The sequence below is a fragment of the Bos javanicus genome, chromosome X (genome assembly GCF_032452875.1).
Source record: "Bos javanicus breed banteng chromosome X, ARS-OSU_banteng_1.0, whole genome shotgun sequence".
In the NCBI taxonomy this organism is placed as follows: domain Eukaryota; kingdom Metazoa; phylum Chordata; class Mammalia; order Artiodactyla; family Bovidae; genus Bos; species Bos javanicus.
The window spans coordinates 133,409,207-133,426,041 of NC_083897.1; the positions used below are offsets into that span (position 1 = coordinate 133,409,207).

The window sequence follows — 16,835 nt, forward strand, 5'->3', positions numbered from 1 at the left end:
GTTTGATTGGGTTGTTCATTTTTCTGGTATTGAGCTGCATGAACTGTTTGTATATTTTGGAGATTGTCAGTTGTTTTGTTTGCTACTGTTTCCTCCCCTTCTGAGGGCTGTTCTCTCACTTGCTTAGTTTCCTTCGTTGTGCAAAGCGCTTTCAAGTTCAGCCAGTTCCCATCTGTTCACCTTGTTTTTACTTCCATTACTCTGGGAGGTGGATCATAGAAGACCTTGCTGTGATTTATGTCGGAGAGCGCCCTGCGCAGGCTTTCTTGAAGTGCAGCTCTCTGGTTGCAGACTCCTCATTGTGGTGCTCCTCTTGTTGCACAGCATGGGCTCTAGGGCATGGGCTCAGTAGTTGTGGCTCAGGGACTTAGTTGGTCCGCAGCATGTGGGGTCTTCTCGGATCAGGGATCAAACCTGTCTCCTGCATTGGCAGGTGGATTCTTTACCACTGAGCCACCGTGGAAGCCCCAGGTTTTAAACTTTCTCTGAAACCTTTCCTTTTTTATGTTTATTCAACATTCGTCAATACGAATTTTAGTGCATATACTACGAGCCAACTACTGTCATATTCTGACCTGCTTATATCTAGGATTTTTAACTACTTAAAAACATTTAACATTTGTTTCCCTACAGCAAACTCTATATTCTTAAATTTTTTTCACAGGATTGCCTCAAAAGTTGCCAGATACCACCTCTGAGTAATCAGCAATTGCAGACCCACAAGTGGAAGTCTCTTGATAATGGTGTCAGTGGTTTCATCTAATACAACCCAAGTGATTCTAGCTGAGGAAGTCTGGCTTCTTTGCGGGAGCACATCCCAAACTACAAACCTAAACACCTAATTCTCGTTGACTATATCTCCCAGAGGACTATAGACTATAATTTTTATAGACTGGATGCCATGATCTTTGTTTTCTGAATGTTGCACTTTAAGCCAAATTTTTCACTCTCCTCTTTCACTTTCATCAAGAGGCTCTTTAGTTCTTCTTCACTTTCTGCTTGAGGGTGGTGTCATCTGCATATCTGAGGTTATTGATATTTCTCCTGGCAATCTTGATTCCAGCTTGTGCTTTCTCCAGCCCAGCATTTCTCATGATGTACTCTGCATATAAGTTAAATAAACAGGGTGACAATATACAGCCTTGACGTACTCCTTTTCCTATTTGGAACCAGTCTGTTGTTCCATGTCCAGTTCTAACTGTTGCTTCCTGACCTGCATATAGGTTTCTCAAGAGGCAGGTCAGGTGGTCTGGTATTCCCATCTCTTTCAGAATTTTCCACAGTTTATTGTGATCCACACAGTCAAAGGCTTTGGCATAGTCAATAAAGCAGAAATAGATGTTTTTCTGGAACTCTCTTGCTTTTTCCATGATCCAATGGATGTTGGCAATTTGATCTCTGGTTTCTCTGCCTTTTCTAAAACTAGCTTTAAAAGTTGGCTTAAAACTCAAAATTCAGAAAACGAAGATCATGGCATTTGGTCCCATCACTTCATGGCAAATAGATGGGGAAACAGTGACAGACTTTACTTTCTCAGGCTCCAAAATCACTGAGGACAGTGACTTCAGCCATGAAATTAAAAGACACTTGCTCCTTGGAAGAAAATCTATGACCAACCTAGACAACATATTAAAAGGCAGAGATATTACTTTGCCAACAAAGGTCCGTCTAGTCAAAGCTACAGTTTTTCCAATAGTCGTGTATGGATGTGAGAGTTGGACTATAATGAAAGCTGAGTGCCGAAGAATTGATGCTTTTGAACTGTTGTTGGAGAAGACTCTTGAGAATCCCTTGGACAGCAAGGAGATCCAACCAGTCCATCCTAAAGGAAATCAGTCCTGAATATTCATTGGAAGGACTGATGCTGAAGCTGAGGCTCCAATACTTTGACCACCTGAAAAAGAACTGACTCATTTGAAAAGACCCTGTTGCTGGGACAGATCGAAGGCGGGAGGAGATGGGGATGACAGAGGATGAGATGATTGGATGGCATCACCAACTCAATAGACATGTGTTTGTATAGACTCCAGGAGCTGGTGATGGACAGGGAGGCCTGGCCTGCTGCAGTCCATGGGGTTGCAAAGTATCAGACTCGACCGAACAACTGAACTAAACTGAAATGATAATTGGTTAACTAAGTCAGATGATCTGGGGTATAGAGGGCTATACCTAATGATACTTATTGACTTAAATTCTTACTTATGATCTTACTAATAGTTGCTAGCTATATTATTTTCTATGTCACTTGTTTCAGAAGATTATTTCTTATGTTACCAAATGTGTAGCTGAGCCTGTGATAAAATGCTGATATGCAATTCCATATGACATCAATGATTGTAATAATGTAACTCTAGATATGGGAAGAAGCAACAAGAGGGAATATTTTCCTGGAGCAAGAGGCTAGTAAGATAGGTATGGTCCAGAGACTTTTGCTATTTGCAAGGCCTGGTCTAGTAACAGCACACTGAGTGGCCTATCAGTGGAATCTTCGCTAGACCTGGGAATAAGCCTTCCCAGCACCACAGGTCACAATGGCCATGAAATGCCCCCAAAGTATGGTCAAATATGTGGCTATGAAGGGGCCCTGCTGACTGGAAATTGGCATTTGTCAGCTGCCTCTACAAAGACTAAATAATGACCATTGCAATCTGCTGATCTTCAACATCCCCTGAAAGGAGTGCAAGGGTGGAGATCAGAAATAAGGCACTCTGTGCTCTGGGGAAAACCCAGAAGAACAGGCATTCAGATAGTCAGATGTTTTTAGGTAAAGATTTTTATAAGTCCAAATTCTTGCATCTTCTCATCCTTAGAGAAACACTAACATCATGAACCAATGTTTGGTCCTAATTCTCCTGGCTAGCCCCTCAGCAGCTTTTCTACTATTAATCTTTGGGCCATATTCCTTTAAGTTTCTTGTTAAGTTTGCTTTTTCTAGAATACAACAAATCTCCAAGTGGTAGTATGACAAGAATATCCTCTGGCCAACATCCAGAAAATGCTGAAACAAGCTGCCTTATCATTCCATGGACTCTTTTCTCCCTCTGTAAATGCACTCTGACAGAGAGCAGACAAAGGAACAAAGGTTTCCCCGAGCCCAACGATGCCCCTGTACAGCCTGAAGAAGCCAGATTGGTCATTGCCCCTTTTCCCTTGAGACTGGGTTCCCAAGTACCTGAGAAGGGAAATAGGTAGATAGTCAGACATGAGCAGGGTATCAAAAGGGGCCAAAGAAAAGTGAAAGTCGCTCAGTCGTGTCTAACTCTTTGCAACCCCATGGACTATACAGTCCATGGAATTCTCCAGGCCAGAATACTGGAGTGGGTATCCTTTCCCTTCTCCAGGGGATGTTCCCAACAGCCCTAAAAATAGAGGGAGGAATGTGGTGTCCCAAGGATGAAAGAACAGGGAAAAAAAAAAAAACAAGGAGGGCCTTGGAATGCAGGAATGGAAAAAAACAGACCCTTATTGTCCTTCCCACTCCCCCTCCATGTTGTAGCTATTAACGAATTTCAAGTCCTCCTGAGCAGTATAACCTGTCTCCCCTCTTACCCCATAGGAAGAAGGTATTTGCCTTTCTCTTCCCACACCCAGTATACGTGCCTCATCCAATCAGCAAATGACCCACAAGACCACTATCCTGCTCCATGTACCCTGGATATAAAAATGGAGCAAGGATTCCCATTCAACATCAGTTGTCTCTTGAGCCAGCCCACTGTTCTAATGGCGTCTCCCACTGTAATAAACTATTCTCCTCTCATGCTGCCTCATGTCTGGAAATTCTTTTCCAACCTGCACACAGACCATGACAGGAAAGATTGAGGGCATGAGGAGAAGGGGACAACAGAGGATGAGATGGTTGGATGGCATCATTGTGTGGAATGAAAATATCTCCTGCCATATTAACAAACAAGAAATGTCACAGCCATCAGCAATTTCTGGCCTCCCAATGTGAATGAGGGCTCCCTAAACAGCGATCCAGTGGCTGCTGCCATTCCCCACCGTGCTTGCTGAGGAGCTGGGGGAGTGCAAGAAGCAAGGTGAACAGAGACAGGATTGGCCCCGATAGCTGAGGTGCCTATGAAAGGAATGAACTCATCGAGCCCAGAGGCTTGATCTTCCCATACACAGAATGCTAAATTTCTTAACTTGATACCTGATCTTTGATGTTCAGACTGTTTGCTCCCTTTGTTGCTAACTTGTATATAGCCTAACTTCCTCTCCTGCCTCCTTAAAGCAGTTTTCTCAGAGCTACTGAGATGCTGTCTCCTGGGCTGAGAATCCTAAACATTCCCACCAAATAAAATAACTCTATTTTCAGGTTGTGACTATATTTTTAGTTGAGTAGACATGGGTTTGAGCAAACTCCAGGAGACAGTAAAGGACAGGAAAGCCTGATGTGCTGTAATCTATTGGGTTGCAAAGAGTTGGGACACAACAGAGCAACTGAACAACAATTTGAGGTGCTGTCTCCTGTGCTGCCTCAAATAAAACTTAACTCACAACTCTCTTTTATTTTTTTAAGTCGACAGGGCATAGAGAAATTGGGGAATATTTATGAGATGTTTTGACAGTTCTGGTTTAAGGCTGGTCTTTTGTTCCAGGGGCTTGATGAGGATTAAGGATCAGAACTTGGTGTGATATGATGTGTAGTTTAGGCTGCTGCTGCTAAGTCACTTCAGTCGTGTCCGACTCTGTGCGACCCCACAGACAGCAGCCCACCAGGCTCCCCCGTCCCTGGGATTCTCCAGGCAAGAACACTGGAGTGGGTTGCCATTGCCTTCTCCAATGGATGAAAGTGAAAAGTGAAAGTGAAGTCGCTCAGTCGTGTCCGACTCTTTGAGACCCCATGGACTGCAGCTCACCAGGCTCCTCAGCCCATGGGATTTTCCAGGCAAGAGTACTGGAGTGGGGTGCCATTGCCTTCTCCTAGTTTAAGCTAGAAGGACACAATGAAGTGTTTCCATCAAGTCTTAGAAAACAAAGAGCTGTTTGATGCTATCTATCGACATGTTGGTTAGTCTGACTGAACAGAACAATAAAGGTATTTACATTTTTATCTTTCTAGGCAAGAGTTCCTGGGAGAGTTAAGTCATCCTGATAAAGACATCCAAATAGTAAAGGCATGTTAATATAGGTAGTAAACTGTATAGGAATAAGGGTTTCATTCTGAACCACAACCTCTGAATTGGGTTTCAGAGCCTATTTTGGTGATTAGAAGCTAGAGTTTGTCTTTGCATTCCTGCTGTCATAACCTTTAGGATCTTCTAGACAATAGATGCCTCTGGCTTAATGTGGTGAGGTTCAATTTTATAAAGTACCAGCTTGAAAGTACATATCTCTAGCTTTTATCTTCCTACATAAATATGTTAAAGTCTCTCAAATTTTATAAACAAATCTCTCCAGGTAACCTGGGGATGCCTGGGGCATTCAACAGTTTCTGTGATTCCCGCTGTGCTTGGCATCTCATCTTAGATGCCTCCTCCTGGCCGACTGGGAGAGTTCTTGACATCACCGCATTTCAGCAGCTCTGGGAATAGCACCTGTGCATGGCAAATGTATACCAACTGCTTGGAGAACTGCATTAATAAAGTAGACAAGGAAGAGGAAAAAGCAAGCAAGCAAGCAAAGGCAGTAAACCTCCACACTTTTTGAAATGGAGGCCCAGAGTCTCTCTGTTTCTTTTGCTCTTGGCTATCTGTCCTGTTTCCTCCACTCCACTGCTTTTCTTAAAATTTTGGATGACATCATAACTACTACTCAGTGGCCATTTCTTAGTCCTTATCTTGCTTGATCTTCCTGTTCCTCTAGAACTAAGAAAGAATTATCAGAAAGGATGAAAGATGATCAGGAAAGCATAGAGTCATGGAAGTCTACAGAGGAATTTTAAGGAGGACGTGATCAATACTGTCAAACGTTGCAGAGAAATAGGACCAGAAAAATCATCCCATGCTTTCTGGCAGGTACAGGGTAGTTTGTTTGGAGAGAAACTTCCTTCAATACTTGCCCAGTGTTTTCCTTCTGTATCAGTTTCTACCAATCAACCATGATTTGGATCTACTGCCAATATAAGCAGATGACTATTCTCAAATTAAGGATGGTGGCTACTCCTGTTGATTTATTACTAAATGCAAGAAGTTGTTAACCTAAAACAATAAAACAGCCAGTTATTTACTAGCAAGATAGGTTTATTTGGGAACAGGAAAGAACTGCAGTCTGGGACATATAAATATGGTAAACCACAGGCAAGTCTGGTAAAGCAAAGGAGAAAAAACTCTTTTATAAGGAGAAGGGGAAATTGGGAGGAGCTATTATTTAAAAAATAATAATAAAAGTCCAATAAAGGAAACTGAGAGTTTGAAGTATAGTGGATTTTCATTGGCTGAGCTGTTACAGTCTATCTTTGGCTGAGATGCTGCCAGGCAAGAAGAAAATCTTTCTTCCCCCTGCACTTGGTAGGACTGTCATTTCTTGCTGGAAATGCTAAATATGTCTCTTCCTGTTGGGATCTGTATTGATATTGACTGATATGTGCATAAGAGTTCCCTCTTCTGGCCTCCTGACTCCATTTAACTGAGGTTTCTGCTTAATTTTTACAAAGTCTATGCTAATTGGAACCTTCAAGCTGTATTTGAGGGATGTTCTTGTTTTGTCTTTTTCTCCCACTGTTCGTTTTCTATTGATAAAGGAAATTTGAATTGGGACCCATGTAATGGTGTTGTAGCCATGCGTTCCGGGAAACAAACTCACTCAGAAGAACAATGCAGATAGTGGAGTACGGTTTATTACACTGGCAGGCCCAAGGCAGAGTCTCCTCTTAGCCAAGGACCCCGAACAACTTTTGTGAAAACCTTATATACCTTAAGTGTACTGCTCAAGCCCACATCCCCAGATTCCTTAAACCTAGCCTGGAAAGTGTTAAAGGGAGATACAATCAGGTTACAGCCATGATTCATAATCAGAAGGTCAGCCGGTTACACACTGTAGCCTACACCATGGGTGCCATAAAGATTACAAAGGTGATTGACTACATAGGGGATTATTACATTCTTTTTGGTGACAGGAAAGCTTGGTATGGAATCTGGTGTTTATCAGTCTGGGAGGCCAGTTTGGCCGTAGGTATGTTATCCCCATGGCTACCAGGCACATAGTTCAAAGTTCACTGAAAGTGCAAGATGGAATTTCCTTCTTTTTCAAGATGGAGTCAGCTTGGCCTGTTCCTTTCCTCCCTCAGTGGAGGCTGCTCCAATGGCCCAACTCACATCACAAATCTCAACCTAAGTCAGCCTGCACTTGAGGAAAGCACTTCACTGCCTAGGAAACCTAATATACACTAACCACAGTCCTCCAGCTCAGATTTAGCTAGTTCATCTTACCTTAGAAAACAGGATGTGGTAACCTTACTAGGAAATCCCTGAGTGCCTAGCCAACAATGCCCCTGTTTCTGCACTGCTGCCTCTACTGCTATCTAAAATTTGCTCTTGCCTAAATCCCTTGGGAAGTGTGCTCCACTGCTTATGAGGTGCTGTACTCCCCCAGTCCATGGATCATTTTCCCTTAAATAAAGGACATCAAACTTGTCACTAAATTTATTATTTTTGTCACTGACACTGTACAACAATATGATGTGTATAGAATTTGTCAAAGCTCCCACAAAGACCACTAGAGCCACACCTTGGTCAGATAACGCAGGTTTATTAAACTTGCTGAGTAAGCAAGTGCCCCAAGTTCACAAAGTCTCAGTAGTGACTTAAAAGAAGGAAGTTAGAGAAGCTACAAACATACAGTGTAGAGCTTTGGGGCTGGGCTCAGATGATTCTAAGGCTGGTTTAGGCAGGGAATGAACATGCGTCAGAATTTGTAAACCACACAGGTGGCTGAACCTTGGAACACATGGATCTGAATGGGCTGATGTTAAAACAATTTGAGTTTAAGCAGGGTTTGTTGCAAGTTTGTGGTTTGCCTTTCTGGGACACAGTTATGTTATCCATTATAGGAAATCATGCTATAAACAGTGCTTCAATATATTAAAAGGGAACACAGCCATTGTTTTGCCTATTCCAAAGTTTTACATATTTTTTTCCTTAATAAAAGTATGAGCTTTGCATTAGAGGTCTGGGAGCAACATGATATGGTACATGGATGACAACTGTAGATCTAAGTTAGTGCCACTGGGAACACAATGCTGGGTTGAGAAAGATTTTGACACCATGCCTGGGGTCTTAAAGAAAAAAAAATCCTACAAACTAGTACAACATTCTTTTAGGATTCTGTAGAATTAGAATGGTCTGTAGAAACTGGAAAGCTAAAAACTACATTTTCTAGATTCACCTGAAGCTAGAATTTCAGATGTGCTTTGGGTTCTGCCAGTCAGATGCCTTCAAGCCAGAGGACGTGAAGCATCTCTGTGCTGGCATGGATTGTGGCCCCAGACTCTGAGCTTCCCTGGTTGTGCCCTTCTGCAGCATGGTTATGCACGTCTTTCTTGAACTTCATGAGCCAAACCAAGACCCTGCCATCAAATCCCCTTTGTTATTTGTCAGTCCTATTTGGGCTTCACTTGTAGCCAAGACTTCTGAGTGACATATCTAATAGCACACAGATTTTTCTATTCAATTTCAGGCCCTCAAAAAACCCATCCACAACCCCCAGATTAAAGAGTCCTATAGTGTAAGAATTTTATCATTTTGACTGAAAATCTAGTAGAAAGTTTATGAAATCTCTATCCACATGGCTACAGATGAGTGATTATAAAGAATTCTTTGGGGAGTTTCCAAAAAAAATTAATCTTTTCCTCTTCCACTGATTCACCAAAATACCTAAAAACCATTCTTAAGGGTATGTTGCTCAGTGTTAAACTGTAACATCTTATTCTTTTTTTTTTTTCCCCAAAAAATAGGTACTATGCTCCTACTACAGTGGACACTATACTACATGAAGGCAATAAACATGATTCATGTTCTTCTCATGGAGATTTAAGTCAAGTCGGGGAGAAAAACAAGGAAGCAGGGGGGCCTCTTATTTAAATGTCCCTGATGTACCATTTGGGGGTTTCTCTGATGGCTCAAGTGGTAAAGAATCCACCTGCAATGCAGGAGACACAGGAGACATGGATTCGATTCCTGGGTCAGGAAGATCCCCTGGAGGACAAAATGACACCCCACTCCAGTATTCTTGCCTCAGAGATCTCATGGACAGAGGAGACTGGTGGGCTACAGTCTGTAAGGTCACAAAGAGTCAGACACGACTGAGCACATGATGGATGGATAGATGTACCATTTATCATTCATTACACTAAATAAGAAATTTATTCACATAATATTCAGTCTATTTGGCATTATCTACAAAAGTTAAACATATGTCATCCCATGACTCAACAATCCCATTGCCAGATATAAAGCCAAGAAAAATGGTGCATAGGGCTACCAAAAGGCTTATACAAGAATATTTATTTTTTTATTTTTTATAAATTAGTAAATTTTATTTATTTTTAAAATTAATTTATTTATGTTAATTGGAGGCTAATTACTTTACAATATTGTAGTGGGTTTTGCCATACATTCACATGAATCAGCCATGGGTGTACATGTGTTCCCCATCCTGAACCCCCCACCCCACTTCCCTCCCCATCCCATCCCTCAGGGTCATCCCAGTGCACCAGCCCTGAGCACCCTGTCTCATCCATCAAACCTGGGCTGGCGATCTATTTCACATATGATAATATACATGTTTCAATGCTATTCTCTCAAATCATCCCACCCTCACCTTCTCCCACAGAGTCTAAAAGTCTGTTCTTTACATCTGTGTCTCTTTTGCTGTCTCGCATATAGGGTCATCATTACCATCTTTCTAAATTGTGTTAATATACTGTATTGGTGTTTTTCTTTCTGGCTTACTTCACTCTGTATAATAGGCTCCAGTTTCCTCCACCTCATTAGAACTGATTCAAATGTATTCTTTTTAATGGCTGAGTAATACTCCATTGTGTATATGTACCACAGCTTTCTTATCCATTCATCTGCTGATGGACATCTAGGTTGCTTCCATGTCCTGGCTATTGTAAACAGTGCTGTGATGAACACTGGGGTACGTGCAACTATTTCAATTCTGATTTCCTTGGTGTGTATGCCCAGCAGTGGGATTGCCGGGTCGTATGGCAGTTCTATCTCCAGTTTTTTAAGGAATCTCCACACTGTTCTCCATAGTGGCTGTACTAGTTTGCATTCCCACCAACAGTGTAAGAGGGTTCCTTTCTCTCCACATCCTCTCCAGCATTTATTGTTTGTAGACTTTCTGATAGCAGCCATTCTGACGGGCGTGAGATGGTACCTCATTATGGTTTTGATTTGCATTTCTCTGATAATGAGTGATGTTGAGCATCTTTTCATGTGTTTGTTAGCCATCTGTAGAAAGGCTTATTCAAGGATATTTAAAACAGCACTATTCATAATAGCCAAAAATTGGAAACAACCCAAATGTCCATTAACAATATAATGGATAAACAAAGTATGGTGTATTCATACAAATGGAAAACTATACAGCAAAAAAAAAAAAAAGAACAAAGAACAAATTCCTGCTAACCCCAACTGATGGAGGAGATAGATAGGCTCTAGGTTAGATATTTACATCTGGCCTCCTATTTGCATTTCTTGGGGCACAAAGAAGTGGGCTTCAGGCTGGATACTTACAACTGTTAGCATTTCCTGAGACAAGAGATAGATGGGCTCCAGTTAAGGCATTTACAGTCAGCCTCCTGCTTGACCTCTAAAATGGAAGAAACAACAGAAACAGGGTAAATAGTCAGTATTTGTTTCTTGTTAACACCTTAAGGTAATAGTCACGGTGATAGTCAAGGCAATATTCACGGCAAGGACAAAGAGGGGCAGAATCCTGTTTGAGTAAAGGATTAAGGGATCTCCACTCCCCCTTCTCTTGGGACAAGGGAGACACTACACACGCACAGAAAGGCTCCTTGTGGGTCAAAAGTTAAGGGATAACTCCAGGCCATAATGAGTCTTGTTCCTTCCGGAAGCCTTCACTTCCATCTTGACTGAGGGATGTGTGTGCACCCAGGGGAAAGGTCCCAGGATAGGTCAGGTGTGGAAAAAGAAACCAGATAATTGACCTGAAGGAAGACAAAGACCTGGAAAAACTGCCTTATATAAATGACTTAGCTGCCTCTTTACTGTGCTCCTTCTCACAAGGCGGGGACACCCACACCCTTTCTCTCCAGGTGTGCATCTCTGCCTTGCTCCTGCTTAACTACAGACTATTTCTCTATGTGCTCTCCCACTTGTTGTTATACTGTGCCTTTAATAACAAACTTGATACCTGCCTTTACAGTTTCTGCCTCTGTGACAAATGCATTTTTCACTGAAGGCAAAGATCCACGGAAAATTAGCTTCTCGTCTCTAGCTCTTGCTGTTCTGGTGGCTAAGATTCCTGGTTCTCATCCAGGCTATGTTGTGCTGTGCTAAGTCGCTCTGTTGTATCCAACTGTTTGCAACCCCATGGACTGTACTCCACCAGGCTCCTCTGTCCATGGGGATTCTCTAGGCAAGAATACTAGAGTGGGTTGCTATTTCCTACTCCAGGTAATCATCAGGACCCAGGGATCAAATCCAGGTCTCCCGCATTGCAGGCAGATTCTTTACCATCTGAGCCACCAGGGAAGCCCAGGCTACCCAGGTTCAATTCCTGGGCAGGGAATTAAGATCTCACTTCATGTCACCATTCACTGCTGCCTTGCTGAGATCACAACCACATGGATGAAGCTCACAAACAATATGATAAGTGAAAGATACCAGACACTGGAGAGTGCATTGTGTGTGTGTGTGTGTGTGTGTGTGTGTGTGTTAAGTTGCTTCAGTATAATTCCATTTAAATGAAATTCAAGAATGTGCAAAACTAACTGATAGTTATAGAACTCAGTGGAGTGGTTACTTCTGGGTTGGGATTGGTATTGACTGAGAAAGGGGCATGAGACTAGCTATCACACAACCATGTATGTGTTAAACCTCAATTTTAAAAGTTTTTTCTTAAGTCCTGTCATTTGGAGAGGCTTTGGACTCTGGAGCTGGAGGTGGGTTGTATAATGAGAGAGACTTCTTAAGGACACTACCTCTGGTCCTGCGATATGGTAATGTTGAGAGATTTGGAAGTGCTGCTACTCATGTTTGGCTCCATATGCAGACTTAACTGTGACCTAGATGTATTCCAAGAGCCATTCATCTGTCAGCTTAGCCTTGGTGACTGAGGCCAAATACATAAAGGGTGAGTTAAGACAAGCACTGGTTGATTTCAGCTTGTTTCACCAGCTCTCTTGTCAGGAGATTTTTGAGTATTAAACAGTAATCTAATTTAAGTAATTACATTGCTTCAATTTGGTAGTTAGAAAAGCCAAACATACCATTGTACTGTATTTTTTAAAAAATTAGAGAAGACTCAAAAGAGACACCAATTTTTTTTTCATATATATTGTGCCTTACCGACAAGCACTTGTAGTCAAAGGATCAAGGAAAAGCTAAGACAGGAAATAAAAATAAAAGTTGAGGCAAGAAGGATAATCTTTACTGAAATATCAAAGTGAGACTAGAATTAAGCTACAGGATTATTAGGATCAAATAGGTAATCAATCCATTTAGAGGAATCAGGTTACAGCTGCAATGTGGTCCTAGAAGGACTTAGCCTGAAGGAGAATCTTTTGCAATGTAGGTTGTTTGAGCAGACATTTTCTTGGATGATATGGGAGGGAAAGTGGCTCTTATTTTTTAAATTGAAGTATAGCTGATATTAGTCGCTCAGTTATGTCCAACTCTTTGCAACCCCATGGACTGTCACCTGCCAAAGTCCTCTATCTATGGAATTCTCCAGGCAAGAATACTGGAATGGGTAGCCATTTCCTTCTCCAGGGGATCTTCCAGACCCAGGGATCGAAACCTCATCTCCTGATTGCAGGTGGACTCTTTACCATCTGAGATACCAGGGGACCCCTAATAGCAGAAATAGAAGGACTAAGGAGAAGGCAATGGCACCCCACTCCAGTACTTTTGCCTAGAAAATCCCATGGACAGAGGAGCCTGGTAGGCTGCAGTTCATGGGGTCGCTAGAGTCAGACACGACTGAGCGACTTTACTTTCACTTTTCACTTTCATGCATTGGAGAAGGAAATGGCAACCCACTCCAGTGTTCTTGCCTGGAGAATCCCAGGGATGGGGGAGCCTGGTGGGCTGCAGTCTATGGGGTCGCACAGAGTTGGACATGACTGAATCGACGAAGCAGCAGCAGCAGCAGAAGGACTAAAGAGCTTCTTGATGAAGGTGACAGAGGAGAGTGAAAAGGCTGGCTTAAAACAACATTCAAAAAACTAAGATCATGGCACACAGATCACTTCATGACAAACAGAAGGGGGAAAAGTGGAAACAGTATCAGATTTTATTTTCTTGGGCTCCAAAATCACTGTGGACAGTGACTGCAGCCATGAAATTAAAAGACACTTGCTCCTTGGAAGAAAAGCTATGACAAACCTAGATAGCATATTAAAAAGCAGAGACATCACTTTGCTGACAAAGGTGCGTATAGTCAAAGCTATGCTTTTTCCAGTAGTCATATACAGATGTGAGAGCTGGACCATAAAGAAGGCTGAGCACCAAAAAATTGATATTTTTGAATTATGGTGCTGGAGAAGACTCTTGAGAGTCCCTTGGACAGCAAGGAGATCAAATCAGTCAATCCTAAAGGAAATCAACCCTGAATATTTATTGGAAGGACTGATGCTGAAGCTGAAGCTCCAATACTTTGGCCACCTGATGGGAAAAGCTGACTCATTGGAAAAGACTCTGATGCTGGGAAAGATTGAGGGCAGGAGAAGGGGACACAGAGAATGAGATGGTTGGATAACATCACTGACTCAATGGACATGAGTTTGAGCAAACTCAGAGATAGAGAAGGACAGGTAAGCCTGGGGTGCTGCAGTCCATGAGGGCGCAAAGAATCAGAACATGACTTAGCAACTAAACAACAACAATAACTGAAATAAAATAAAACATATCAATCTTAAGTATACAGTTCAATGGTCTTGATAATTACATACACATGCACCCACCATCCAAATCAAGACATAGACTATATCCTTCATGCCAGAAAGTCTCCTTGTGCCTCTTTCTAGTCAACATCCATTCAGTCCAATCCCTTCCAACCACTTTCTAATTTTTATTCTTCTAGGTTAGTTTTGCTTGTTTTAGAATTTCATTACGTGGAATTCAACAGAATGATTTATTTTACTGAACATTTCTTTTTTTTTCCATGCTGCACAACTTTCAGGATCTTATTTCCTTAACCAGGGATTGATCCTGGGCTGGCAGTGAAAGCACCAAGTCCTAACCACTGCACTGCCAGGGAAGTCCCCTTATTCAACATGTTTTTGAGATTCATCCATATTGTTGCATATGTCCAATTTATTTTCTTTTTATTACTCAAGAGTATTCTATTGTATAAATACACTGTTAGTTGATAATCTACTCTACTGCTGGTGGATATTTGAGTTGCTTCAAATTTGTGGCTCTATAAATAAATTTGCTGTGAACATTTTTGTACAAATTTGAGAAAATACATTAGAGTGGGATTCTTGAGTAGATAGATTTTTAACTTTATAAGGAATTGACAAAAAGTTCTCCAAAGTTGTCGTATCATTGGACACTCCCACCAGCAGTTCAAGGAAATTCCAGTTGCTCCACATCCTTCCCAATAGTTGATGCAGTCAGTCTTTTTTATTTTAAACACTCTATTGATATCTCAGTTGGGTCGTAATTCCATTTCTGTGGTGACTAATGATGTTGAGCACCTTTTCATGTGATTGTTATACCTTCCTACATCTTCTTTTGTGAAGTGTCTGTTTTTAATACCTTTGACCTGCCATTTTTACAACCTGCTTTATTTTCCTTAAATAATAAGCAGTTATCCAGTTTGCTGCCTGAAAGAGTTCTGTGATGAAACAGATCAATTCAAGCAGTAGATTTAGCCAACATAGCTTTTTATACTGGTCCAATGTCACAGTTCGGAGAAGGCAATGGCACCCCACTCCAGTACTCTTGCCTGGAAAATCCCATGGATGGAGGAGCCTGGAAGGCTGCAGTCCATGGGGTCAATGAGGGTCGGACATGACTGAGCAACTTCACTTTCACTTTCCACTTTCACGCATTGGAGAAGGAAATGGCAGCCCACTCCAGTGTTCTTGCCTGGAGAATCCCAGGGACGGGGGAGTCTGGTGGGCTGCCATCTATGGGGTCGCACAGAGTTGGACACGACTGAAGCGACTTAGCAGCAGCAGCAGCAGCAGCAATGTCACAGTTAAAAAGCAAATAGCCGTGCTCAAATAATAAACCTGTATGACTTCCCCAAAGTCAAATGACGACTCTAGTACTTTATTTCCAACTCTGGGGTTTATGTACATGCTCCAAATAAACAGTTTCACCACAAGCATGAAAACTGCAGGCTATGGTCTATTATAGATAAATTATGTTTTTAAAAACTTATCTGTTTGCTTTTAAATGAACTCTGGCTAGGGGAACACTGCAAATCATAAGGATTTCTATACCCACAGAATGAGGTTGAGGCTATATATATATATATATCAATGAGTTTTAAAAGGCTTTAGAATGGCTGGCATGAAATAAACAGATTTTCATTAAGGGATGAACAGAAAATTTTAGTTTCACCCACTATAAAGTGTTTCAATAAAGATCAAAATCTTACAGTGAATAAGAAAAGTTAAAATTTTACATAACCTCCTGCTCATTCTGCCTCTGTGACTCAGCTTGCCCCTTGCAAAGTCTGGATCATGTAGGTCACATAGTCTCAGAAAATGGGGACTTACAATACTAGGAACTGGAGCTTATCTCACTCGCCTTTGTCCTGCTCTTTACAATTGCCCAGCCCCTGCAAACCTGCTTAATTGTGCTGTCCACGTAAAGGTCAAAGATCCCCCTCCCCATCTTGACTGCTGTTCCCACATGCGTGAAAACCCTTAGTTTAAACCAGCCTATCAGCAGCTAGTGTTGCCCACTATAGTAGTTTTATAAAAAACTCTGTAACCCCTTTGTTCAGGGCTCAGTGTTAACTCCTCTGGGCCTGCCAGTGTAATAAACCTGAGTTCTCCAACTCTCCAAGTGTGGTGCTTGGCTTCTCAATTAATGATTTCTGCAACAACAGAATGGAAGACTTGGATTTCTGAGGTAGGTTTACACCAATTCATCTAATGTCACTGTTAGATGTCACTAGAAACATTATATTTATCTTAAGGGCTAATCAGTTTGAGTGTTTAATTATTCTGTATTTGCCAATGAGGGCTTCAAGGTGGCTCAGTGGTAAAGAATCTGCATGCAATACAGTTGACTCAAGAGATGCAGGTTTGACTCCTGGGTCAGGAAGATCCCCTGGAGAAGGAAATGGCAACCCACTACAGTATTCTTGCCTGGGAAATCCCATGGATGGAGGAACCTGGTGGCCTACAGTCCATGGGGTGGCAAAAGAGATGGACATGACTTAGCAACTAAACAACAACATTTACCAATGAAGACTGATTAATGTGCTGTAAGGAACTTAATATTACCAAATGTAATCATAAATGTGATGGTAGGATGTGGTACTATGCTGTTCAGTTGCTCAGTCCTGTCCGACTCTTTGCAACCCCATGGACTGTAGCACACCAGACTTCCCGGTCCTTCACCATCTCCCGGACTCCACTCAAACTCCTATTCATTGAGTCTGTGATGCCATCCAACCATCTCATCCTCTGTTGTCCCCTTCTCCTTCTGCCTTCAATCTTTCCCAGCACTAGG

At 41.9% G+C, this 16,835-nt stretch overlaps 1 long non-coding RNA gene across 1 annotated transcript; it reads right to left on the bottom strand.

Moving 5' to 3' along the window:
• Window positions 1–7,676: 7,676 nt before the first annotated feature.
• Window positions 7,677–12,433, bottom strand: LOC133242074 (uncharacterized). Its single transcript, XR_009734760.1, has 2 exons — window positions 10,686–12,433; window positions 7,677–9,216 (listed from the first exon to the last, which is right to left on the bottom strand). It is a non-coding gene; the product is annotated as an uncharacterized LOC133242074 (long non-coding RNA).
• Between the last annotated feature and the right edge of the window lie 4,402 nt (window positions 12,434–16,835).